Source organism: Ceratotherium simum, chromosome 38, assembly GCF_057802395.1.
Source record: "Ceratotherium simum simum isolate JZ-2026a chromosome 38, ASM5780239v1, whole genome shotgun sequence".
In the NCBI taxonomy this organism is placed as follows: Eukaryota; Metazoa; Chordata; class Mammalia; order Perissodactyla; family Rhinocerotidae; genus Ceratotherium; species Ceratotherium simum.
In genome coordinates this window covers 17,366,748-17,394,648 of record NC_141937.1, presented here as the reverse complement: position 1 = coordinate 17,394,648, position 27,901 = coordinate 17,366,748, and the positions used below count along the sequence as shown (strand labels likewise).

The 27,901-nt window shown below is 43.8% G+C and overlaps 1 long non-coding RNA gene across 1 annotated transcript; it reads right to left on the bottom strand.

Moving 5' to 3' along the window:
- Positions 1-22,669: 22,669 nt before the first annotated feature.
- On the bottom strand, positions 22,670-27,661 carry LOC147912254 (uncharacterized). The gene is made up of 2 exons (XR_015550128.1): positions 26,929-27,661; positions 22,670-26,848 (listed from the first exon to the last, which is right to left on the bottom strand). It is a non-coding gene; the product is annotated as an uncharacterized LOC147912254 (long non-coding RNA).
- Between the last annotated feature and the right edge of the window lie 240 nt (positions 27,662-27,901).

Here is a 27,901-nt window from a genome sequence, read left to right as displayed (position 1 = left end):
ATTGTGCCTTCAGTGCCTGTTCCAGCCTGATCTTGTAGACACCACATCCTTTTGAGGGTGGAGTGCTGCTGTGTACACTGAATGTTCTGGTTTGGTAGGTAAGGTAACACCTAGTACAAAATGGATAGCCAAGGTCACATGGTCATTTGCTGGCTATAGATATGCATTCAGTCTCTACTAAGGCCCAGTAGCAAGGTAAAGGCTGTTTCTCCAATGGAAAGTATTATGTGCAGTGGATCTCAGGGCTGTGGTCCCAAATCCTAACAGTCTGTGTTGTAATTCCTTGACTGTGGCTTCCTAATGGCACCACCCAACCTCTCCACATGCAGCGACACTTCCAGCACCATGGAGTCTGCTGGATCATACGGCCCAAATGGCAGAGCAGCCTACCCAGCAGCCTGCACCTCTTGTAGAGCCTTCTTGTTCTGGGCCCTATTCAAGACTAGCAGCTTTTGGGTCACTCAGTCAATGAGCTTGAGTCATTGGACTCAGTAAGGATTCTGTGACCTCAAAAATACAGAGAGGCCCACTAGGAATTATGCCTCTTTTTTGTTCATAGGAGGGAAGGGACCAGATTGCACAACTTATCCTTCACCTTAAAAGTGATAGCTTAACATGCACAACACCACTGGAGTCCTAGAGATTTCACTGAGGGAGTGTAGTGGCCTCTGAGTTTTTTTGGGTTTATTTTCTACTTTCTTACACACAATGTCTTACCAATAAGACTAGAATAGTTGCTATTCCTTGCTGACTAGATGGAATGAGCATCCCTGCATGATCCTGTCGCGTGGATGGTGCAATTCCCTGTTTCCATTGAGTTACAGTTTCCCACACACGTACAGGCAGTGCCCCCTTCTATTTCTTTATACCCACTCTCTGCTCACTTTTCTGTTGCGTCTTTTGTGTTTTCTTACTGATTTGAAGTTTTTTCTTTTTTAGATATTCTATAAAGTAATCCTTTACTGGTTCATATCTATTGTAGATATTTCCTCCCATTCTGGCCCTTGTATTTTATTTTCTATTTTTAGGTTGTTGACATATATTAATAAGTTAATTCTATATATTGAGCTTATATTCAGCGACCTTACTAAGATTCACTTCTTCATTGTAATAGTTGATAGATTATAGTGAATTTCCCATTCATACAATGATACCATCTGTGCCTAATGGCAGTTTGATTTCTTGCTTGTTAGTCTTTATGCCTTTTATTTCTTTTTACTGTATTAATGCCTTGAATCCCCTTCCAATAGAATGTTGAACAAATGAGTGATAGCAGGCATCTTTGTCTGGTTTTCATCCCAGGGAAAAAGCTTTCAAAAATGTTGTAGTAAGTATGATGTTTGCTATGGGTTCATTTTAAACAAACTTAATAAGATTAAAGAAGGTGCCTACTTTTACTATTTTGTTGAGTTTTTAAAAAAATGAATTCATATTGAATTTTATTAAATTAGGTTTCACGTTGATTCTAGATGATGATACAATTTTCTCCTTTACTTTTCTTCTAATGGGATGGTTTCTGTGATTTACTTTTGAATGCTAAATCACCCTTGTATTTTTTAGTGTATCCCACTTAGTACTGATGTATTCTATTTTCATAGATGGCTGAATTCATAGAACAATGTTTTGCTTAGAATATTTATATCTATGTTTCTGAAAGAGATGACCTGTCATTTTTTTTTTCTCCTAATATCAGGTCAAATATAGTATCAATATGATGCTAGTCTTATAAAATAAATTGAAAAGTATTTCCTTTTTTCCTCCTCTTTGGGAGACTTTGGAAAATTTAGGTGGTTTTCTTCCTTACGTTTGGAATCTTTCAATAGTCTTGGTCTGGAGTTTTCCTTGGCAAGTTTTTTGTTGTTGTTGATTGGTTGTTTGATGTGATTTTTAAATAACTGATCCACTTTCTTGAATAGATAGATAAGTTTTCCTCTTTTATGTTTGTGTGTGTGTGAGTTTTGATAAGTTGTTTTTTAAAATTTGGTCCATTTTAATCTCTGTCATGAAATTTTTATCCTAAATATTTCCTAAAATCCACTTAGAATCTTGTTAATGTCTGTGGGTCCTGTAGAGGATGCATGTGTTTTGATTCCTGATATTGGTGATTTAGTTTCTTCTTTTTTTCATCTGTTTTGCTAGGGATTTATTAATTTTATTAATGTCAGCAAAACACAACATTTAGCCTTGTTGATTTGCTTCTCTTGTATTTTTCTATGTCAGTGATTTCTGCTCTTATATTTACTATTGCCTTAGTTGTATATTGTCCCATTTTGATAGTTCTTTTTTTACTTCTTGGCAGGGAAGCTGAGATTAATGATATCAGTCTTTCTTCTATTCTAATTGACTCACTGAAGGCTGTAAATTTCCCTTTAAGCACTGATTTAGCTTGCATCCCATGTCCACACTGGTGTTTTTCCAAACCCTCTGCCTGTTTCTATGATAGAAGTGTATATAGAGAGAAGTCAAGATGGTGGTGTTGCTAGACTCTGAATTCACCTCCTCCCACAGACACAGCTGACTTACAACTACCCTTGGAAAAACTACCCCTGAGAGAGAACTGAAAACTGGATAAGAGGAACCCCTGCAACAAATGACAGTCCTAATTGAGATGGAAGAGGTAGAAATTCCCTTCTGGAGAGAAAAAATTTCACCTTCATGAGCCACAATGCTTCACGACTGCCCGGCAGCAATCCAAAGGTACACAGCCTTCCCTGGAAGAGTGGGGGACCTGGGCTGGGGAGCCTTCCTGCTATAGGCATTTTTTGGACACAGTACAACCAAGACAAGTGTCATAATATCTGGCTTTGCTGGCTACTAATAACAACAATGTGGAATACCCCCAGAAAGGCTGGCCACAAAGAAATTAAAGCCAGCTCTTAAAGGACCCATGCACAAATAGACCTGTTTTGGAAAGCAAGCTAAAATCACAAGAAAGAAATGTGCACAGTCCTTTAGTGAAAAGAGACTCACCTGATAGGTTCTAGGTGCATCTCAGTGAGAGGTGAGACCTCTCAAGGGACTAGGATATTGGCAGCAGCCATTGTTGTGACCTGATGTGGGCATGCTGACACAGACGCTGGCAGACGCCGTTGGAATTCTCCCTGGGGCCTGCTAACCCAGGGTCTGCCCCACCCACAAGAGCACCAATTTAACCCAGCTCAACCAGGAAAAGCAGCCTGCCCTAGGGACTGGCCCCACCCAATGACAAGCCATCAGGCAACTTGTAGTCCTGCTAAGTGAGCTGCCTGGATTCTTGGCAGCCTGGCAAGTGGGTCCACCTCTGTGGGGAAGGGCATGTGTGAGGAGCACGTGGAGAGTGTGGGGCATTGGTGGAGTATGTGGGGCTCCTGCCTTGGAGCAACTGGGTCCATTTCAGTGGGTCAGGGTGCGTGCACGGGGCAGCACCATGTGTGTGGCCCTCAGGCAGCAGGGATTGTCAGCTGCAGAAGACTTGTACTTCTCAGAGAGTCACATAGGGGATTGGCACCCCCTTCCAAAGCCTGAAACAATTGGGTGCTCCTGGGCCTGGGGCCAGTCCCAACAAGCTGCAATCCTCAGAGAGTTGATAAGAGCCTTATAGGCCAGAGGCTTATAGCAATTGTAAGCCCCTGAGCCTAACAACCAGCCACGCTGGGGGCTACCCATTTAATAGAAAAACTGCAACAGGAATGTGCTACTAGACCTTGCATCCAACTGTGCTGGGGCTCCCTACACCTGATAAAGAGACTGAAGGGCCCAGAACAACTACACACAGCTGAGCATTACAACCAGCTGGCCAGGGGGACAGCTTAGCCTCCCTGAGCACCTACAGCAAGAACAACCCCATCACAACAGAAGGACACACATAGCAAACACTGGTGTCACTCCTGGAAGTTTGGAACTGGTGACGAGAGGGAAGCACATTGCTGGGCCTCATAAGGCATCACTTATATAAGGTCACCTCTCCAAGATCAGGAGATGTAGCTGACCTATCTAATACACAGACACAAGCATAGGGAAAGAGGCAAAATGAGGAGCGAAAGGAATACATTCCAAGTAAGGGAACAGGACAAAACCCCAGAAAAGGAACTAAATGAAACAGAAATGAGCAATCTACCTGACAGAGAGTTCAAACAAAGAGTCATAAGGATGCTCACTGATCTTGGGAGAAGAATGGATGAACTCAGTGAGAACATCAACAAAGAAATGTAAGATATAAAAAGAACCAAGCAGAAGTGAAGAATACAATGCTGGAAATGAAAAATTCACTAGAGAGACTTAAAAGCAGAGTAGAAGATACAGAAGAACAGATCAGCAAGCTGCATGAAAGACTAGAGAAAATCACCCAAGCTGAACAGATAAAGGAAAAAATAAAAAGAGTGAGGACAGTCTAATGGACCTCAAGTGCACTAACATCTGTGTTATAGGTGTCCCAGAAGGAGAAAACAGAGACAAAGGGGCAGAGAATCTATTTGAAGAAATAATAGCCGAAAACTTTCCAAACCTAAGGAAAGAAACAGACATCCAGGTACAGGAAGCACAGGGAGCACCAAAGAAGATAAACCCAAAGAGGCCCACACCAAGACACATCATAATTAAAATGTCCAAAGTTACAGATAAAGAGAGAATCCTAAAAGCCACAAAAGAAAAACAACAACTTACATACAAAGGAAACCCCATAAGGCTATCAACTGACTTCTCAGCAGAAACCTTGCAGGCTAGAAGAGAGTGGAACGATATATTTAAAGTGCTAAAAGGACAAAACCTACAGTCAAGAATACTCTACCTGGCAAGGATAATTCAGAATGGAGGGAGAGGGAAATTTTCCCAGAAAAGCAAAAATTAAAGGAGATTATCACCAAGAAACCAATCCTACAAGAAATGTTAATGGTACTTATTTAAGGAGGAAAGAGAGGGCCACAAATAGGAAAAATTATCTATTTCCATGATAAGATGGTAACAGATACAAATGCACAAAAAAGAGGTTAGATGTGATATCAAAAACATAAAATGTGGAAGGAGGGGAGTAAAAGAGTAGAGTTTTCAGATGGAGGTCAAACTACAGAGACCATCAACTTAATATACATTTCTATATATGTAGATTACTATATATGAACCTCATGGTAATTACAAACCAGAAACCTATAATAAATATACAAAATACTAAGAGAAAGGAACCCAAACATAATACTAAAGAAAGCCATCAAGCCACAAGGGAGGAGAACAAGAGAAAGAGAAAGGAACAGAGAAGAACTACTAAAACACCCCGAATAAAAGTAAACAAAGTGGCACTAAGTTCACACTTACAATAGCTAGTTTAAATGTCAATGGACTAAATGCTCCAATGAAAAGGCATAGGGTGGCTGATTAGATAAAAAAAAACAAGGGCCAATTATAAGCCGCATACAAGAGACACATTTCAGAACTAACTGAAAGTGAAGGGATGGTGAAAGATACTCCATGCATATAGAAATGAAAAAAAAAAAAAAAAGCTGGGGTAGCAATACTCAGACAAAATAGACTTTAAAACAAAAACTGTAACAAGAGACAAAGAGGGCACTACATAATGATCATGGGAACAATCCCACAAGATGATACAACACTTGTAAATATCTATGCACCCAACATAGGAACACTTAAATATATAAAGGAATTATTAACAGACATAAAAGGAGAAATAGAGAGTAATACAATAATAGTAGGGGACTTTAACACTCCACTTACACCCATGGATGGATCATCCAAACAGAAGATCAATAAGGAAACATTGCCCTTAAATGACACACTAGACCAGATGGACTTAGACATATACAGAACATTCCATCCAAAAACCGCAGAATACACATTCTTTTCAAATGCACATGGAACATTCTCCAGGATTGATCACATATTAGGCCACAAAACAAGTCTCCGTAAATTAAAGAAGATTGAAATAATACCAACAGGTGTCAGAAAAATGCAATAGGGAGTCAAGATGGCGGCGTAGGCAGACTCTGAACTCACCTCCTCCCGTGGACACAGCCAATTTACAACTACTCGTGGAAAAATTACCCGTGAGACAGAACTGAAAACTGGATAAGAGGAACTCCTGCAACAACGGACAATCCTAACCGGGGTAGAAGAGGCAGAGACTCCCTTCTGGAGAGGAAAAACGCCGCCTTCACAAGCCACCAGCTTCACGGCCGCCGGGAGCAGCTCACAGGTACGCACCCTCCCTGGAGGCGCGGGGTCCTGAGCCGGGGAGCGCCCCCGCTGTGGGCATTTTGTGGACCCAGCACAATCGACACCAGTGGCATAATTTCTGACTTTGCCTGCTACTAAAGCATTGGGTAGCACCCCCAGAAAACCCGGTTCACAAAGAAACTAAAACTGGCTCTTAAAGGGCCCATGCACAAACTCACCCGTTCCAGAAAGCATCCTAAAATCACCAGAAAGAAAGGTACACAGTGCTTCGGTGACAAGAGACTCACCTAATAGGCCCTGAGTGCATCATGGTGAGGGGTGAGACCTCTCCAGGGACTGGGACATTGGCGGCGGCCATTGTTGTGGCCTGGTGTGAGCGTGCTGACACAGACGCCATAGGAGTTCTCCCTGAGACCTGCTAGCCCAGGGTCTGCTCCACCCGCTAGAGCACCGATGTAATCCAGCTCAGCCAGGGCAGGCAGCCCACCCTAGAGACTGGCCCCACCCAACAACAAGCCCTCAGGCAACGTGTGGGCCTGCATAGATTGGTGACTGGATTCTCTGCAGCCTGGCAACAGAGCTGACTTGAGCGGGGCAGGGTGTGCACAAGGAGCGGGTGGAGAGTGTGGGGTGGTGGCGGAGTGTGTGGGGCTCCCGCCGTGAAGAGACTGGGTCCGCTTGGGGAGGTCGGGGCGCTCACACCGGGCAGGACTGTGTTGACTGTGTGTGTGGACCTGTGGGCAACAGGGCTTGTCAGCTGCAGAAGACTTGTGCTTCTCAAAGACCCACATAGGAGGTTTGCCCCACCTTCCAAAGCCTGAAACAATTGGGTGCTCCTGTGCCTGAGGGCAGCCCCACCCAGCTGCAATCCCCAGAGAGCTGACAAGAGACCTAATAGGCTAGAGGTTTACAGCAATTGTAAGGCCCTGAGCCTAACAACCTGCCACACTGGGGGCCTACTCACTTAAAAGAAATACTGCAACACAAATGTGGTATTAGAACTTGCAGCCAACTGTGCTGGGGCTCCCCACACCTGATAAAGAGACTGAAGGGCCCACAACAACTACAAGCAGCTGAGCATTACAACAGCTGGCCAGGAGCATAACTCAGCCTCCCTGGGTGCCTATAGGGAGAGCTAATAGGCCACAATAGAAGGACACACGTAGCCCACATAGGGGCCACCCCTGGAACATTGAGAACTGAGGGAAGCACACTGGAAGCCTCCTAAGGCATCACTTACATAAGGTCACCTATCCAAGAGCAGGAGACGTAGCTGACCTACCTAATACGTAGACACAAGCACAGGGAAAGAGGCAAAATGAGGAGGCAAAGGAATACATTCCAAGTAAGGGAACAGGACAAAACCCCAGAAAAGGAACTAAGTGAAGCAGAAATGAGCAACCTACCTGACAGAGAGTTCAAACAATGAGTGTTAAGGATGCTCACTGATCTGAGGAGAAGAACAGATGAACTCAGTGAGAATGGCAAGAAAGAAATGGAAGATATAAAAAAGAACCAATCAGAAATGAAGAATACAATACTGGAAATGAAAAATTCACTAGAGGGACTCAAAAGCAGAGTAGAGGATACAGAAGAACGGATCTGCAAGCTGGACGAAAGACTAGAAGAAATTACCCAAGCTGAACAGGTAAAAGAGAAAAGAATTAAAAAGAGTGAGGACAGTCTAAGGGACCTCTGGGACAACATCAAGCACACTAACATCCGTGTTATAGGTGTCCCGGAAGGAGAAGAGCGAGACAAAGGGGCAGAGAATCTATTTCAAGAAATATTAGATGAAAACTTCCCTAACCTAAGGAAGGAGACTGATATCCAGGTACAGGAAGGACAGAGAGCCCCAAACAAGATAAACCCAAAGAGGCCCACACCAAGACACATCATAATCAAAATGTCCAGAATTAAAGATAAAGAGAGAATCCTAAAAGCCGCAAGAGAATGTCAAGTTACATACAAAGGAAACCCCATAAGGCTATCAGCTGACTTCTCAGCAGAAACCTTACAGGCTAGAAGAGAATGGCACGATATATTTAAAGTGCTAAAAGGAAAAAACTTACAGCCAAGAATACTCTACCCAGCAAGGTTATCATTCAAAATGGAAGGAGAGATCAAAATTTTCCCAGATAAGCAAAAATTAAAGGAGTTTGTCACCAAGAAACCAGTGTTACAAGAAATGTTAAAGGGACTGATTTAAGGGGAAAAGAGAAGACCACAAATAGGAAAAATTATCTATTTCCACGATTAGAACATAATGGATACAAATGCACAAAAAAGAGGTTAGATATGATATAAAAAACATAAAAGGAGGGAGGAGGGTAGTTAAAGAGTACAGCTTTCAGACAGAGGTCAAACTAAAGTGACCATCAATTCTGTATAGAAGAAGTAAGGAACAGAGAAGGACTACTAAAACACTGAGGGAAAAAAAAAATAAAGTTAAAAAAATGGCAGTAAGTACATACTTATCAATAGCTACTTTAAACGTCAATGGACTAAATGCTCCAATTAAAAGGCATAGGGTGGCTGACTGGATAAAAAAACAAGACCCATATATATGCTGCATACAAGAGACACACTTCAGACCTAAAGACACTCACAAACTGAAAGTGAAGGGATGGAAAAAGATACTCCACGCAAATGGCAATGAAAAGAAAGCTGGGGTAGCAGTACTCATATCAGACAAAATAGACTTTAAAACAAAAACTGTAAAAAGAGACAAAGAAGGGCATTACATAATGATCAAGGGAACAATCCAACAAGAGGATATAACACTTGTAAATATCTACACACCCAATGTAGGTGCACCTAAATATATAAAGCAATTATTAACAGACATAAAAACAGAAATAGACAGTAACACAATAATAGTAGGGGACTTTAACACTCCACTTACACCAACGGATAGATCATCCAAACAGAAGATCAATAAGGAAACATTGGCCTTAAACGACACACTAGAACAGATGGACCTAGTAGATATATACAGAGCATTCCATACAAAAACCGAAGAATACACGTTCTTTTCAAACGCACATGGAACATTCTCAAGGATTGATCACATATTAGGCCACAAAACAAGTCTCCATAAATTTAAGAAGATTGAAATAATACCAAGCATCTTTTCTGACCACAACGGTATGAAACTAGAAATCAACTATAGGAAGAAAGTCAGAAAAGCCACAAATACATGGAGATTAAACAAAATGCTACTGAACAACGACTGGGTTAATGAAGAAATCAAAGAAGAAATCAAAAAATACCTGGAGACAAATGAAAATGAAAATACGACATGCCAGAATTTATGGGATACAGCAAAAGCGGTTCTAAGAGGGAAGTTTATAGCAATACAGGCCTATCTCAACAAACAAGAAAAATCTCAAATAAACAATCTAACAATGCACCTAAAGGAACTGGAAAAAGAAGAACAAACAAAGCCCAAAATCAGTAGAAGAAGGGAAATAATAAAAATCAGAGCAGAAATAAATGAAATGGAGACCAAAAAAACAATAGAAAAAATTAATAAAACCAAGAGCTGGTTCTTTGAAAAGATCAACAAAATTGACAAACCTTTAGCTAGACTCACCAAGAAAAAAAGAGAGAAGGCACAAATAAGTAAAATCAGAAATGAAAGAGGAGAGGTTACAACAGACACCTCAGAAATACAAAAGATTATAAGAGAATACCATGAAAAACTATATGCCAACCAATTCGACAATCTGGAAGAAATGGATAAATTCTTAGAATCATACAACCTTCCAAAACTGGATCAAGAAGAAGTAGAGAATTTGAATAGACCAATCACCAGTAAGGAGATCGAAACAGTAATCAAAAACCTCCCCAAAAATAAAAGTCCAGGACCAGACGGCTTCCTGGTGAATTCTACCAAACATTCAAAGAAGACTTAATACCCATCCTTCTCAAACTCTTCCAAAAATTGAGGAGGGGGAAGCTCCCTAACTCATTCTATGAAGCTGACATTACCCTGATACCAAAACCAGACAAGGACAACACAAAAAAAGAAAACTACAGGCCAATATCACTGATGAACATCGATGCGAAAATCCTCAACAAAATACTAGCAAATCGCATACAACAATACGTTAAAAAGATTATACACCATGATCAAGTGGGATTTATTCCAGGTATGCAGGGATGGTTTAACATTCGCAAATCAATCAACGTAATACACCACATTAATAAAATGAAGAACAAAAATCACATGATCATCTCAATAGATGCAGAGAAAGCATTTGACAAGATACAGCATCCGTTTATGATAAAAACTCTGAATAAAATGGGTATAGAAGGAAAGTACCTCAACATAATAAAGACCATATATGAGAAACCCACAGCTAATATTATCCTCAATGGTGAAAAACTGAAAGCTATCCCTCTAAGAACAGGAACCAGACAAGGATGCCCACTGTCACCACTCCTATTTAACATAGTATTGGAAGTCCTAGCCAGAGCAATCAGGCAAGAGAAAGAAATAAAAGGGATCCAAATTGGAAAGGAAGAAGTGAAACTGTCACTATTTGCAGATGACATGATTTTATATATAGAAAACCCTAAAGAATCCACCAGAAAACTTTTAGAAGTAATAAACGAATATGGTAAAGTTGCAGGATACAAAATCAACATACAAAAATCAGTTGCATTTCTGTACACTAACAACGAAGTAGCAGAAAGAGAAATTAAGAATACCATCCCATTTACAATTGCAACAAAAAGAATTAAATACCTAGGAATAAACTTAACCAAAGAGGTGAAAGATCTGTACACCGAAAACTATAAAACATTTCTGAAAGAAATTGAAGAAGACACAAAGAAATGGAAAGATATTCCGTGCTCTTGGATTGGAAGAATTAACATAGTTAAGATGTCCATACTTCCTAAAGCCATCTATAGATTCAATGCAATCCCTATCAAAGTTCCAACAACATTTTTCACAGAAATAGAACAAAGAATTCTAAAATTTATATGGAACAACAAAAGACCCGAATAGCTAAAGGAATCCTGAGAAAAAAGAACAAAGCTGGAGGTATCACACTCCCTGACTTCAAAATATACTACAAAGCTATAGTAACCAAAACAGCATGGTACTGGCACAAAAACAGACACACAGATCAGTGGAATAGAATCGAAAGCCCAGAAATAAACCCACACATCTATGGACAGCTAATCTTTGACAAAGGAGCCAAGAACATACAATGGGGAAAAGAAAGTCTCTTCAACAAATGGTGTTGGGAAAACTGGATAGCCATATGCAAAAAAATGAAAGTAGATCCTTACCTTACACCATACACAAAAATTAACTCCAAATGGATTAAAGACTTGAATGTAAGACCTGAAACTGTGAAAGTTCTAGAAGAAAACATAGGCAGTACGCTCTTCGACATCAGTCTTAGCAACATCTTTTCAAACACCACATCTGACCGGGCAAGAGAAACAATAGAAAAAATAAACAAATGGGACTACATCAAACTAAAAAGCTTCTGCACAGCAAAGGAAACCATCAACAAAACGAAAAGACAACCTAACAATTGGGAGAAGATATTTGCAAACCATACATCTGATAAGGGCTTAATCTCCAAAATATATAAAGAACTCATGCATCTCAACAACAAAAAAACTACCAACCCAATTAAAAAATGGGCAAAAGACCTGAACAGACATTTCTCCAAAGAAGATATACAGCTGGCCAACAGACACATGAAAAGATGTTCAAAATCACTAATTATCAGGGAAATGCAAATCAAAACTACAATGAGATATCACCTCACGCCCGTCAGAATGGCTATAATTAACAAGACAGGAAACAACATGTGTTGGAGAGGATGTGGAGAGAAGGGAACTCTCATACACTGCTGGTGGGAGTGCAAACTGGTGCAGCCACTATGGAAAACAGTATGGAGATTCCTCAAAAAATCAACGATAGAACTACCATATGATCCAGCTATTCCACTGTTGGGTATTTATCCAAAGAACTTGAAAACACCAATTTGCAAAGGTACATGCACCCCTGTGTTCATTGCAGCCTTATTCACGATAGCCAAGACTTGGAAGCAACCTAAGTGCCCATCAAGGGACGAATGGATAAAGAAGCTGTGGTATATATACACAATGGAATACTACTCAGCCATAAGAAATGACGAAATCCAGCCATTTGTGACAACATGGATGGACATTGAGGGTATAATGCAAAGTGAAATAAGTCAGAGGGAGAAGGTCAAATACCGTATGATTTCCTTCATTAAGTAGTAGATAGTGACAACAATGGACGGATACATAGGGATAGAGATTGGATTGGTGGTTGCCAGAGGGGAGGGGAGAGGGAGGAGGGTGAAAGGGATAATTCGGTGCATGTGTGTGGTGATGGGTTGTAATTAGTATTTTGGTGGTGAACATGATGTGGTCCATGCAGAAATAGAAGTACAATGATGTACACCTGAAATTTTTACAATGTTATAAACCAATGTTACTGCAATAAACAAAAAATTAAAAAAAAAAAAAGAAATAATACCAACAATCTTTTATGACCACAACGGTATTAAACTAGAATTCAACTATAGGAAGAAAATCAGAAAGCCACAAAAATGTGGATTAAACAAAATGCTACCCAATTAAACAATTGGGTCATCTAAAAAATCAAAGGAGAAATCAAAAAATACCTGGAGACAAATGAAAATGAAAATATGACATGCCAGAAATTATGGGATACAGCAAAAGCAGTTCTAAGAGGGAAGTTTATATCAATACTGGCCTATCTCAGTAAACAAGAAAAATCTCAAATAAACAATCTAACAGGGCATCTAAAGGAACTGGCAAAAGAAGAACAAACAAAGCCCAAAATCAGTAGAAGGAGGGAAATAATAAAAATCAGAGCAGAAATACATGAAATAGAGACTAAGAAAAAAAAAAAAGCAAAAGAAAACATTAACGAAACCAAGAGCTGGTTCTTTGAAAAGATAAACAAAATTGAAAAACCTTTGGCTAGACTCACCAGGAGAACAAGAGAGAAGGCTCAAATAAGTAAAATCAGAAATGAAAGAGGAGAAATTACAATGGACACCTCAGAAATACAAAAGGTTTTAAGAGAATACTATGAAAAACCATGCCAATAAATTCGATAATCTAGAAGAAATGGATACATTCTTAGAATCATACAACATTCCAAAACTGAATCAAGAAGAAAGAGAGAATTTGAATAGACCAATCAACAAGGAGATCAAAACAGTAATCAAAAATCTCTGCAAAAGTAAAAGTCCAGTGCCAAAGAGCTTCCCTGGTGAATTCTACCAAACATTCTACCAATTCTACCAAGAAGACTTAATAACTATCCTTCTCAAACTCTTCCAAAAAATTGAAGAGGAGGGGAAGCTTCCTAACTCATTCTATGATACCAACATTACCGTGATACTAAAACCAGAGAAGGACAACACAAAAAAAGAAAATTACAGGCCAATATCACTGATGACCATCAATGCAAAAATCCTCAGCAAAATACTAGCAAATCGAATCCAACAATACATTAAAAAGATCATACACCTTGATCAAGTGGGATTTATTCCAGGGATGCTGGGATGGTTCAACATCTGCAAATCAATCAACTTGATACACCATATTAACAAAATTAAGAATAAAAAAGACATGATCATCTCAATAGATGCAGAGAAAGCATTTGACAAGATAGAGCATCCATGTATGATAAAAACTCTGAGTAAAATGGGTATAGAAGGAAAGTACCTCAACATAATACAGTCCATATATGACAAACCCACACCTAATATCACCCACAATGGTGAAAAACTGAAAGCTATCCCTCTAAGAACAGGAACCAGACAAGGACACCCACTTTCACCACTCCTATTTAACATTGTATTGGAAATCCTAGCCAGAGCAATCAGGCAAGAAAAAGAAATAAGAGATCCAAATTGGAAAGGAAGAAGTGAAACTGTCACTATTTGCAGAAGACAGGATTTTATATAGAGAAAACCCTAAAGAATCCACCAAAACACTTTTAGAAATAATAAATGAATACAGTAAATTTGCAGGGTACCAAATCAACATACAAAAATCAGTTACGTTTCTATACACTAACAACGAAGTAGCAGAAAGAGAAATTAAGAACATAATCCCATTTACAATTGCAACAAAAAGAATAAAATACCTAGAAAGAAACTTGACCAAAGAGGTGAAAGATCTGTACACTGAAAACTATAAAACATTACTGAAAGAAATTGAAGAAGACACAAAGAAATGGAAAGATATTCCGTGCTCTTGGATTGGAAGAATTAACATAGTTATGATGTCCATACTTCCTAAAGCAATCTATAGATAAATGCAATCCCTATCAAAGTTCCAACAACATTTTTCATAGAAGTAGAACAAAGAGTCCTAAAATCAAATGGAACAGCAAAAGACCCCAAATAGCCCAAGGAATCCTGAGAAAAAAGAACAACGCTGGAGGTATCACACTTCCTGATTTCAAAATATACTACAAAGCTACAGTAACCAAAACAGCATGGTACAGGCACAAAAACAGACACAGATCACTGGAATGGAATCGAGAGCCCAGAAAAAAACCCATACATCTATGGACAGCTAATTTTCGACAAAGGAGCCAAGGACATACAATGAAGAAAGGAGAGTTTCTTCAACAAATGGTGTTGGGAAAACTAGACAGCCACATACAAAAAAATGAAAGTAGACCATTATCTTACACCATACACAAAAATTAACTCAAAATGGATTAAAGACTTGAATGTAAGACCTGAAACCATGAAACTTCTAGAAGAAAACATAGGAAGTACCCTCTTCGACACTGGCCTTAGAAACATATTTTCAAGTACCATGTCTGACCAGAAAAGAGAAACAATAGAAAAAAATAAACAAATGGGACTACATCAAACTAAAAAGCTTCTACACAGCAAAGGAAACCATCAACAAAAGAAAAAGACAACCTAACAATGGGGAGGATATATTTACACACCATATATTGGATAAGGGGTTAATCTCCAAAATATATAAAGAACTCATACATCTCAACAACAAAAAAACTAACAACTCAATTAAAAAATGGACAAAAGATCTGAACAGACATTTCTCCAAAGAAGATACACAGATGGCCAACAGGCACATGAAAAGATATTCAACATCATTAATTATCAGGGAAATGCTAATCAAAACTACAATAAGATATCACCTCACGCCTATCAGAATGGCTATAATTAACAAGAGAGGAAAAAACAAGTGCTGGAGAGGATGTAGAGAGAAGGGAACTCCCATACACTGCTGTTGGGATCGCAAACTGTACAGCCACTATGGAAAACAGTATGGAGAGTCCTCAAAAATTAAGGATAGAACTACCATACAATCCAGCTATTCCATTGCTGGGTATTTATCCAAAGAACATGAAAACACGAATGTGTAAAGATACATGCGCCCCTATATTCATTGCAGCGTTATTCACAATAGCCAAGATTTGGAAGCAACCTAGGTTCCCATCAAGGGATGAATGGATAAAGAAGATGTGGTATATATACACAATTGAATAGTACTCAGCCATAAGAATCGATGAAATCCAGCCATTTGTGACAACATGGATGGACACTGATGGTATTATGCTAAGTGAAATAAGTCAGAGAGAGAAGGTCAAATACTGTATCATCTCACTCATAAGTAGAAGATAAAAACAACAACAAACAAACACATACACACAGAGATTGTATTGGTGGTTACCAGACGGGAAGGGGGGAGGGAGGAGGGCTAAACGGATGATTAGGCACATGTGTGTGGTGATGGTTTGTAATTAGTATTTGAGTGGTGAATATGATGTAGTCTCTGCAGAAATAGAAGTATAATGATGTACACCTGAAATTTATACAATATTATAAACCAATGTTACCGCAATAAAAAAAAAATTCAGGGCTCAAGGCTTGGATGGAATTATAGTGGAAAGGCTAATTTATGTGACACTTTGAGTTCCAATCATCCAACCCACCATTCCACAGAACCCTCCCAAAATACAGTTCTGAGTTACCTACTCTACTGCTCACAAGTCCCTCCCCAACTCTGCAGCCCCTCCCAAGTCCAACCCACAGTCCCTCCTTGACCACAGAGGCCCCCACACTCTTGTTCTCACCTTGAGTCCCTCTGCAACAGCAAACTTCTCCCTCTTCCTGCATATGCTCCCTGCCAACCTGCCCTTCCTCATCCTGCTTCTCTGTGGGGATCCTTCTGTCTCCACATGGCCAAACCCAGCCATTCTTCCAGGCCACCATCAGGGGCAAGTATCCCGTCCACTCAGCCTTGCCCCTCATCTCAGCTTCCTCACCCACTGTCACCTCTCCTCTCTCTGAACATGCTTATATGTTGGTTATTGTCAAAAACAGGAGTTCAGAGCATCCAACTAGAATATGTTTCCTGAAGGGCAGGTATGATCTACTTATTTTGGTTCAACTTCGATTGCCCTTTGCACAGTGTGTTGCACATAATTCAGACACTATGAGTGCTCCCTGGGAAAATGCATGAATACTAGGAATTTTCTGGTCTGACTCTCCCAGAGTTTGGCTCTTTTCCCCCACAGCCAGCCTGAGTTCTGCATGGTCAGAGCTGAAAACACTCGTGGTGGACACTGAACCTGGCCAAGGGTTTCCCATCTATATGGGATAGCTGACTCCTCAGAGAGTCCCTCCCCTTGGCAGGGATCCCTGTTCCAATTGCTAATTAACGCTGCCTATGCCAACTTCCTGGAACAAGTGATCACTCCATCCAGGCTAGTTTCAGAAATAAACAGTGAGTAGAAAACCCTTTTACTCTCCTTCTTTCGCCCTGGGTTTTATGAACAAGGTGAAATATTGTTACAGAGGACTGGACTAATTTTAGCTGGGAAAAGAAAAAGTGTAGGTGATTGAGGGATGGGGTGAAAAACACAAGAAAAGGTAGGAAATGTCCAGGAATGATGAGCAGTCTGTGATATCTCTGTCCCGACCAAGGGTGACCTGCTGGCTGGTCCTTGTGCATCAGAAACAGTGTTTTCCTGCCCACATGGTCTCTGGGCCCTACTTCCTGATATCTATTATATGGCAGGTGCTTCTTTTTACAAATATATGCATACAAGTATATGACCATAAATATATCATGTATGGTGTTTTGTCTGATTAAGGGGCACATTTACTACAGAAAATTAGAAAATAGAAAAAATTCAATTAAGAAAAAATAATAGCCCATAATCCGTCCACTGAGGATTGCCCTCCCTTCACTCCCAAGTTTCTGGGCCTTTGTGTTTGAGTTTGGATCAAACAAGGACATTTGTATTTGGCTTTGGCTATTTGCATTGCCCTGCTGACTCTGCAATGTTACAACTGGAAAGACTAACGAGCCAGAGGTCACCTGGTTATCCACCTTCCGTGTTCAGAGATGGGCAGGAGGCCAGAGACAGGAAGTGGAAGGGTTGAAGCCAAGCCTTTGGTCTCCTTCTCCTTCACCTCAAAATCAAATCTTTCCCCTGAATCTTCACCCTCAAAATGTCTCTTGACTCAAACATAATCATTCTCCTTCCTCTTCCACAGGCCATCGTCCATCTTCTCCAAGGCCCATAGGGAAAGCCACAAGGACCACGTCCAGAGCTCATATTTATTGAAGAGGATTGTTAATATTAACAATCAATAACTATGAGAGAGGTACCATAATTAGCCCATACTACAGATGAACACATGAGCTCAGAGAGTTAGTAACTTGGCCAAGATCTCTGAGATAGGAAGTACTGAGCTCCAGGATATGAATCCAAACCATGTAATTCCATAGTCTTGATGCAAACACTATGCTATCTGGCCATGAGACTAACCAGAAAAAAAGTTCTGGATCCAACTGATTGAATTTGTGTGTTAAACCATAGCATACATACTTAAAAGTATGGAAATCATAAGTGTATAGCTTAATGAATTATTCAAAGAGGACACACCTGGTAACCAGAACCTACAAGAAACAGAATATTACCAGCTCTCCAGGAGCCCTCATGTACCCATCCCAAGTCACTGCCGTCTCTTCCCCACGAGTAACAAACATTCTCACTCTTTATTCATTTTGCTTGTTTTTAAACTTGATTTACATGGAATCATATGCAACGTACTCTTTTATGTCAAGTTCTTTCATTATGTTTGTGAATTTCAAACATACTTATGAATGCGGCTGTAGTTCATTTTTATTTCTGTATAGTATACCACTCTAAAAAAAAGTAACTTATTTTATTCATACTTTTTATTGTTGATGCACGTCTGGGTTGTTTCAAGTTGAGAGAATTACCAAAAAACAATGCTCTGAAAATTCTTTTGCTACTATGAACATATGTAGACATTTCTATGGGTATTTACCTAAGACAGGAATTTGTGGCTCCTAGAATATGTGTAAAGTCCGTCCTTAGGAGATACTCACAGAGTTTTTGAAAGTGGTTGTGACTGTTGACACCCACAGCAGTGCGTGAACCCCGTTATTCTCCATCCTCACCAACACCTGGTATTGTCAGTGGTTTTTATTTTAGTCATTGTGTATTAGTATCATATTGTGGTTTTAATTTACATCTTCCTGACAAGTAATGATATTGTGCACCTTTTCAAATACTTGTTGGCCATTTCGTTACCTATTTTGAGAAATGCCTGTCAAATCTTTTGCCCAGTTTTCCTGGTAGATTGTCCTTTTTCTTAATAATTTATGGGAGCTGTAACATATCCTATATGAGGCTTTTTCCAGATCAAATATGGCAAGTGTTTATTCCCATTCTGTTTTTGCCTTCTTACACTCTTAAAGATGGCTTTTGATGAAGAGAAGTTCTTAAATGTGATAAAGTTCAATTTATTAATTTTTGTTTTTAATTTACCCAGTGACCTGAGAAATCTTTGCCTTCCCAAAGTCATGAAAATATTCTCCTGTGTTATGTACTACAAACGTCATTGTTTTAAATGCCTACATTGGGATGTAAACTCCACCTAGAATTGACTCGTGTTTATGGTGTGAGGTAGGAGTCAAGACGACTTTCTTTCCCATAAGAATAACCAGTGCCCCTGGGCCATTTATTGAGGAGACACTCTTCTCCCCATGCTCGGCCTGCCTCTTCTGTCACATACAGATGTCCGTATGTGGGGGTCGCAGGAGGACTCTCCAGTCTTTCTACTTCTCGGGGCTGTCCTTGCACTGTGACAGCACACTGTCCCGACGACTGCAGCTTTACACTAGGGCTTCATATCTGGAGTGGAAGCCCTCCAAGCTTGCTCTCCTTCAAGACTGTCTGGACCATATGTGGCCACTTATATTTCTACGGAAATTTTGAAATTGGATAGTCCAGTCAGTGTCCACATGATGTCGGCTTAGATACTTTATTGTGATTGCATGAATCTAGAGATCAATTAGGGGAGAAGTGACGTCTTAACAACACAGAGCAAAACAAAAACACCAAAAAAAACCCACCCAAACCAAATGAGACCAACATAATCAAAAAGGAAGAAATGACATGCTGGGAAGAAATATTCGCAGTTCATATCACAAAGGGCTCTTATCCCCAATATACAAAAAGATGATACGAATTGATAAGAAAAAACACACAGTAGAAAAATTGACAAAAGACATGAACTCACAGTTCACAGAAAAAGATATACCAGTAGTCGTAAATATATGAAAATAAGCCCAGGCTCAGTCATACTATCACAAAATTGTTGAATGCAAAATGTGACAAAGCTGAGGGAGAAATACAAAAGGGATTCCCTCCTCTCCAGGATCTGCAGGCTCATGAGGTCCAGCTCCCTGAGGACCCCCTAGTGCACTGGGGGTGCCCACAGGGCTCCAAAAGATGTGGGGTGCTCAGAGGCTGCAGGTCGGGGATCACAAATACTCACCTCCTGAGCAGAGCAGCTGGTGCAGTGCGCATGCCAGCGGCAAGGCAGGGCTCAGGGGCACTCACTGTCCTGGCGCCACTTGTGAGCGCTGGGCCCTCGACAGGAGACCTGGCTGCTCCTGCTCCGTGTCCACCAACATCTGCCCATGTTAGGAGGCCTGTGCACCTGTGCCTGCTCGAGCCCGCCCACTCCATCACCCGATCCAGTGTCGATGGAGCCTGACCACGTGTCCTGCTGCGCATGTGCTTACCAACTTCTGCATTCAACCCCTCTGTATAATTGGGAAACTGAGGCCCGAAGGAGGCAGAGACTGGCTCAGGGCATAGTACATGGGCAGAGTCAAGAAGAAAAGGGAGGACACTGGCTTCCTAGGCCAGGGCCCAACCCCTCCAGTCACGTTCACGTTGGAAATGAGAGCCCCTAAGATCCAGGTGAACTATGCCCAACCCCTCCCAATGGGGCCATTTTTCTTCCTGCATCCCCACGTGCACACAGGCATGCACAAACAGAAGCCAACTTCACAGTTGGGGACCATGGGAGGGTGGGTCAGAAGAGCAGACACCCTGTAAGTGACACGGGAAAGAGGAGACAGGGGTTGGAGACTGCAGTGGAGTGGGCATCCATTCTCTTGGTAACATGTCCAGAGATCTATAGCATGATCCCATGATCCCACAGTCCTGCCTGGGCCGGGGCCATCTCCATAGTAGTTTCCAGGAGACAGAGTCTGGGGTTCTGCAGCCCAGTGCTCTGGGCTCCTGGAACTGGGGTGAGCACACCCCATCCCACAGGATACACAGGGATGACAGGAGAGACGGTCTCAATTTCCTTCTCTACAAATTGGGCACTTGCAGTGGCTGACCCCAAGGGTCCTGCATGCTTGGAAAGTCTGTAGACCCTGGTTCTTTACCAATGACCCACTGTGGTCGGAGCCCCTGGGAAACTGCTTTCCACTGCCTGGAGGTCCTTCAGAGCAGAGAGTGGCTTGGGTGGTTGAGGACTAGGGATAGGGAAGAACATGCCAGAGCACTGTACACCAAGACTGGGGTCCAGGGACAAGATCAGCCCTTGTTGGACTCTCAAGGTCCTCATTTGAATGTGGGGGTTCTTTGTAATGGTCGAGGTGGGGACGCCTCATTAGTTTGAGGACAACATTGGAGGAGACAGAAAAGAGGAGAAATGGAGGCTTGCAAGGTCACTTGCACTGCCATCAGAGCCCGTAGGTCCTGCTTCTTTGCCCCTGGGACTCTGGAGATCCATTGCCTTGAGGACACCCAGATAAACTTGCCCCTTTCTTGAGCGGTGCTCCTGCCTGGGCTGCAGCGCTAGTGCTGGCCACCAGGGGGCAGGAAGCCTCCGGTGTCAGCGGTGCCCGCTGAGCTTGGCTGGAGCAACTGGAGCAGGAGGTCAGGCAGAGTTGATTCCGGCTGTCTTCCCGCATCAGAAACCACAGGGAACCCCTGTTACCAGCGTTCATCTCTGCAGCCCCGCTAGTTAAAAGGGAGGAGAGCTCCCAGACACGCCCAGTTATTCATTCAGCAACTGTGCGCCAAGCACTCACCCTGTGTCAGGTGCCCGGGTGGCCCTAAGTGCGGGGCTGAAGATGGCCAAGTGGTCCCTGCCTGCCTGGAGCTCACAGTCTGGAAGGAGACGGACAAAAGCACCAAAGCAAAGACATGAGAACGAAAAGAGGAAGCGCTGGCCTGAAACACAACAGGGGGCTGTGAGGGAGGGCTGGGGGCACTGGTGGGAGGGTCTGAAAGGCCTCACTCGGGTGACATTTGCTGGGACCAGAATGACAAGAGGGAGCCAGCCCTGCACAGGTCCAGGAGCAGTGTGTCAGGGAGAAGGCAACACTGGTGCAGAGACTGCCAGGCAGAAGTGAGTTTGGCCAGAGGAGGTTAGAAAGTGTGGCTGCAGGGAGCCTGGGAGGCGAGAGGAGCAGAGGGAGGAGGGCAGGGCCAGCTCTTGGGGCCTGACAGACTGTGAGTCATCCCTTCCTCTCTGAAAACACTGCCCCAATGCCTTGCATCTTCAAACTACAAAGATTTAATATCTCACAAGTTTTGTGGATGAGGAATCCAGGCACGGATTAGCTGGGTTCCTCTGTTCCAGATGCCCCACAGGCCGGGGCTGCAGCTTCAACTGCAGAAGAATTGCTGCCAAGGTCATTCAATGGATTCAGGCAGCTTGGACTCAGCAGGAGTTCCTTTCTGTCTGCTGGCCTGGCACTGCCTTGGTTCTCTCCTGTGTGGGCCTCTACACAGTGCAGCTCAAAACATCTGTGCTTGAGTCCCCAGCTCAGGGATGACAGAGAGAGACAGAGACACAGAGAGACATAGAGAGACACAGAGAGACACAGAGAGAAGTGGAACACAAGAGAGGCAGTAAGGAACTGATCATCTTTGTAATTAAAAGTCAGACACGGCGTCCCATCATTTTGGTTGAATCTATTGGCAGAATCCAGTCACTAACCACTTAGTGGTTACCCAGGATTGTGTTCCCCACAGTTGGGGATCACTGGGAGCCATTGTGGAGACCACCCACCCCATAGGATGAGGTGAGGCACTTGGGTCTCATTCTAAATATAACAGGAAACAATTGAAAGATTTTGTTTTTGATTTTTTTAAGCTTTATTGAGGTATACTTGACAAAATTGTGAGATATTTAAAGCGTACACCACAGTGCTTTAATATACATGTGAAAGGATTCCCATCATCTAGTTATGAAAGGTTTTAGTCCAGAGGATGACAGTGTCTCAATTTCATTCATTAACCCCCTCATGGTTCTGACATTCAAATGAGGCCAAGTTAGAAGTGACTGTTCCCATATCATATCGCTGGGACCTAGGCTCCTTTTGAGTGGTGTCCTGTGCTACATCCCACACCTTCTTATAATTTTTCCCTCTCTAAGTTTGTGCCTTAGCTACATGTGACACCAGCCCACAGGCGTTACAGATTTATCTCATATACAACTGATGACGTCCCAGGAAGTAGATTCTAACCTGACCCCATTGTATAGGCTGGGAGACTGAGGAGGACCTGAGAGGCACACTGAGTTTTCCAGGACAGAGAAGTGTTAAGAAAAAAGAGGTCTGAATTTAGCTCTGTCTCCTCAAAGCTGGGATCCTGCTACATTTCCAGCCTTGCTGTCTCATTGTGTGCAGGTAAGGAGATGATGTGGGGGAGGAGGGTGCAACAGCCAGAGGGGCCTTTGGGTAGTCTGACTGGATGAAGGGGCTCAGGTAATGGAATTTTGACCTCACTTCCTTGGTGATGGGCCCCAACAGAACTTAGAACTCTGGAACAAGGCCCCCACAGCCCCCTATCCTGTTCACGTGACTGGAGATGCTCCAGAGAACAAGATATTCTGCTGTTACGTCCCAACTTTCCAAGACCCTGGGCAGAGGAGAGCCCAGAGTGAGAGACTTTTCTGTTGCTGTAGACGTTGGCTCAGCCCTCAACCCTGATGCCACTGGCCATTTAGCAGGAGGCACCAAAGTTAACAAGGGCAGCGCAGTGCTGGGTGGGCCACAACTATGATGCCTTCTGGGCAGCCCTTCAACCAGTGCTCCTCATCATGTGTGTGTATGTATTGAGAGGAGAAGGCAGCAGATGAGAGGGTGGCCACTCCTGGGCAGCAGCAGGTGGTTTGGTTTTGGAAGCCTGGTGGGTCTGTCATGTTCATACCCCAGGTCATAACTGGGCAGCATGAGAGGGGAGCCCCTCTACTCATAGGTGACCTGAGCCCTAGAGGTCTCATCTCATTCCCTCCCTGGCTCGAGTCCTTTGCAGAGGCCTCACTGGGCCTGTACCGAGGAAAAGAATTGCTCTTGGGAGTTTCCCAAGGGGCAATGTCCAGTCAGGCTCCTGATTCCTACTGGCCCGGATCCCGGGAATTCTTAGTAGAACTCCACTCAGGACATCATTGAGGAGCTGGCCGATGGGCTCAACTCCTTCAACTCCCTAGACATGGGGCAGGTGGACCAGGCCACCAACACCGTCTCGTATTGGTCTGCAGTGAGAAGGGTGCACAGGGGTCTCCAGACCCAAGAACTGGAGATGATCAGGGTGGGCCCAGAACCCAGATTCACATCTGGGGACTCTCCTGGTCCCTCCCAGGGCTTTCCCACCTGAGTGTTCCACACGCAGGCTCCCAAAGGAATCTGGACCTCCACACACAACCCACTCGCTATGTGGTCGAGCAGAAATAGATTCTTCACAACTCTGTTTGAATAGCAGAGAAAGTAATGTTCTCACTTCTCTTGAGGCCAGGAGCATCTTAGCACTCTGTACTGTGCTGATTAACTACCTAGCTGGGTATCCTGCGGAGCACTCAGCTCCCCTGTCCTCGCAAACCTTCTCCAAGCCTTAGAGATCATCACACGTGACAGGGAGACTTACACACAAGGAAGGGACGTGGATTACTTGATTCTACATATTTCACTGCCACTTGTCATTTCACAGAACACATCGAATCACTGTAGGCCTGTCAAGTCAGGAGCTGTGGCTTTATGTGACTCATAATATCCCAGACAGGAGGTCATTTGTCACAGCGACTCAGCCTTTCAATGCTGTTGGACTTTGACATGACTCAATTGTGTGGCCACTTCAGTAGTGCTGCAGGGAACATCTTAAGTGTGACCCCACAGACTGTGGCAGTTTGCTAGGTCTGCCGTAACACAGGATCACAGACTGGGTGGAAGCCCCCTGATGCCTACTGGCCATGTCCTGGGCTCTGTCTTTGAAGAGCTGCCCTCAGGACATTGTCAAGGGGCTGGTCAATGGGCTCAACTACTCCAACACCTTAGACAAGAGGCAGGTGCATCAGGCGACCAACAATGGCCAACACTGGTCTGGTGTAAGTGTGGGCACAGAGGGGTCTCCACACCCAGACCTCTAGATGACTGGAGTGGATCTGAAGACAACATGGGGACAAGTTTCCAGGTGGGTCTCAGTCTCAGCATCTGTCATCCTAGAGGGTTGGGCTATAAGACCTCTGGCCTCAGCAACCTTGTCCCCCTGGCATGGAGTTCAGAGCCTGTCCTTGGTCCAAGTCTTGCACCTGGAGGGGCAACATGAGAAGGGGTGGGGATGGGGGCTAGTTATGGGCTAAGGGGGCTGTTTCTGATGGAGTTTGGCTGTCTGCCTTCCTAAACAATGTGATCAACTTCCAGAAATGGGGTGAGCTGAGCACCTGTGGTCTCACTGTGGGGAGGGTGGGGGTGTGGAAAGCAGAGATTCCCCTGAGCAAGACCCTCTCTGGACCTCTCCCTTGGGTCTTACAGTGATTGGGAGAGTTTGATACACAGAGCTGGGGATCCCATCACATTTGCAGGTAGGGGAATGGGGTGGCACTAAGCACACCTTCCTGGAGGAGGAGCTATTTCAGCCCAACTGTGAGAAGAGGCAAGTCCTGGATGGACCTGGAGGGAAGAAGGGTTCCCATGTAGCAAAGACCCCAGCTGGGCTCCTTATCGCTCTCCCCACCCCCCACCTCGCTTGTCTGCATCCTGTCCTTCCTCTGTCCAGCCGTCAGAGTACTTAAGGAGATTCAGCTGCTCTAGGAGGCCTCAAATCAATACAACCTCGAAACCGAGGAGCAATTTGGGGCCTGGTTCCAGGCTGTGGAGACCCTTAGCGAGGAAGAGGTGAGGCAGGGCAGCAGTTAGTTGGGTGAGGGGAGACCATGGCTGTGGCTCCCTCGTCAGCCCCAGGCCCTGTTGCATGGTGACCCCTGGGGCATCGGGACTTTAGCTGCCGACAGGCTCTGGGAGGGACACCTGAGGTGTGGCTCCTGGTAGCTCACAGCTCCACTCTGTCCTGTTGCTACAGCCTGTCCTGTCAGCTGGAGGACCCATTCCAGTGGGCCAGCAAGATTCGAATGTTCTTCAAGGCCAAGAAGAAGGGGCCATCTTAAAGCTCAGGAGTGAGCGAGTGTCTGGACCGGCAGTGACCAAATCTAGGGCCTCAGCAAGGCTGTGGGCTAAGCGTCGGCCTGGAGAGTCGCACACCCAGTGCTGGGATCCCAGCCCCACTGCGGAGCTGGCCTGTGATAGGTGATTCCCCTCATCTTTCTGGAGAACGGTTTCCTCCTCTGTGAAAGGGGTGATGTTAAATGACGGCGCTCATGTCTGGGACAAATGGGGTGCTGTGGATGGAACACTCAGCACAGGGTTTGGAGCAGAGTGCAGTGGGGTCACAGAGGTGGGCCATGATATTTGGGAGGCCCTCCAATGAGAAATCTCTTCTATTCAGTCACCAGACCCCCAGCACAGAGCCTGAACCAGAGGCAGATCACAATCCTGGGACCAGATCAAGTGCAGCCTCTTCTTCAGCAGCAAGGACACAGCAGGGACACTCGGGGCGCCCCAGGCCAGCTCCTCCCACCCTTATGCAAAGGAGAACATTGTAAGGCTTTTCCTTGGGTCCCTGGAGCCCAAGAGAGAGGGGATGACCCGCCCCAGCTCCCTGACCTCTCTACCTCAGCACCTATTTACCCATTGGGGAGGGGCAATATTTATCTGTTGTTCATAGTAAATGCAAGATTTAAATGTTATATTAAAATCCTGTTTCTTTTCCAGCCGCCGAGGTGTGGCTCTTTCACTTCCTGTGCTCGTGGAAATGAGACACAGAATCTCACACTCCTCCTTGAGTTAAGGCATCTCGCAGGGTCACAGCTTGTTGTATGTGGAAGAGGGGAGGAGGGCCAGCGCCCCTCCCTGGCTGCTGAAGGTCGTGTCCAAGACCCCCTTCCTCAGAGGACACGCTCATTTCAGCGTGGTTCACCTGGGATTTAGAGGTGGGAGGTACTTTCAGAGGCAGAGCAACAACCACAGAAAATGGGTGTCTTTAAAAACTGCACTTACCAAGAGCATGTCCTGCTCCAAGATATGGCTGCTTTTCTACAGCTTTGGAGAAAGAAGGAATGTTTTCTGCTTCTCTTGTGGAGGTTTCTTTTGACCAAATATTTGAAACTCACAGTCTTCTCATTCAATCTCCGGATGGCAGCAGCACTAAGTGGGGAGAATCACATAAAAAGACAAAATTTGCACGTGGAAATGACAAGCTCAGAGGAAGGTCACCTGTGGATGGACTGAGGGCAGGCAGGACTCTCCGTCCTCACCCCCTCCAGGGCTCTGTGATCCCCTTTACTCAGATCAGAGTCCTCCTGGGCCAGGACTGCAAAGCCTTTCCTGCTGGTTTCACATCCAGGGAGGAAGACTGTGACGCAGCTTTTAAGGCGACGTCTGGGCCTCATTCCGTAAACATCACTGCTCCCTGTGAACTAGGATTCCCAGCATCCCTGTGCTTCCGTTTACAATTCTCTTTAGGGCAGAAATTCCCCAGAAGGCCCCCAGCCGCTCTGTCAGGTACAGCGTGACCACTCCTCCCTGGCTGGGCCTGATGGATCAGGGTGAGCTCTGCTTTGCCCGGATAACGGATCATAATCCTGGCCAGTGAAAGACCCACACTCTCCCTTGCTGCCCAGGGTTAGATGTCTGGCCCTGTGTGGTTCTGAGGTCCATGGTCTCGGATAATCACCAGTTTACACACTCAGTCTTGTTCTTACTGACTCTTCTAAAAGGGGCAGCTGGGACAGAGCCCATAAAGTGGGTAGCTCCTGGGACGGCTGTGTTCTTTTCCACAGTCTTGTGCTGTGGTTATGTCACGGGGGTATGAATCTTCACTGTTAGCAGCTTTGTAAGATGAGGCATGAGAGGGGTGTGGGGGTTCTAGCAGGGAATGCCACCAAACTGATGATCTGTGGATGTGTGTGGACACAGCCTTATCAATTAAAATACTGAAATGCTTCCCACTTGGGTGGTGGACACTGCTCTG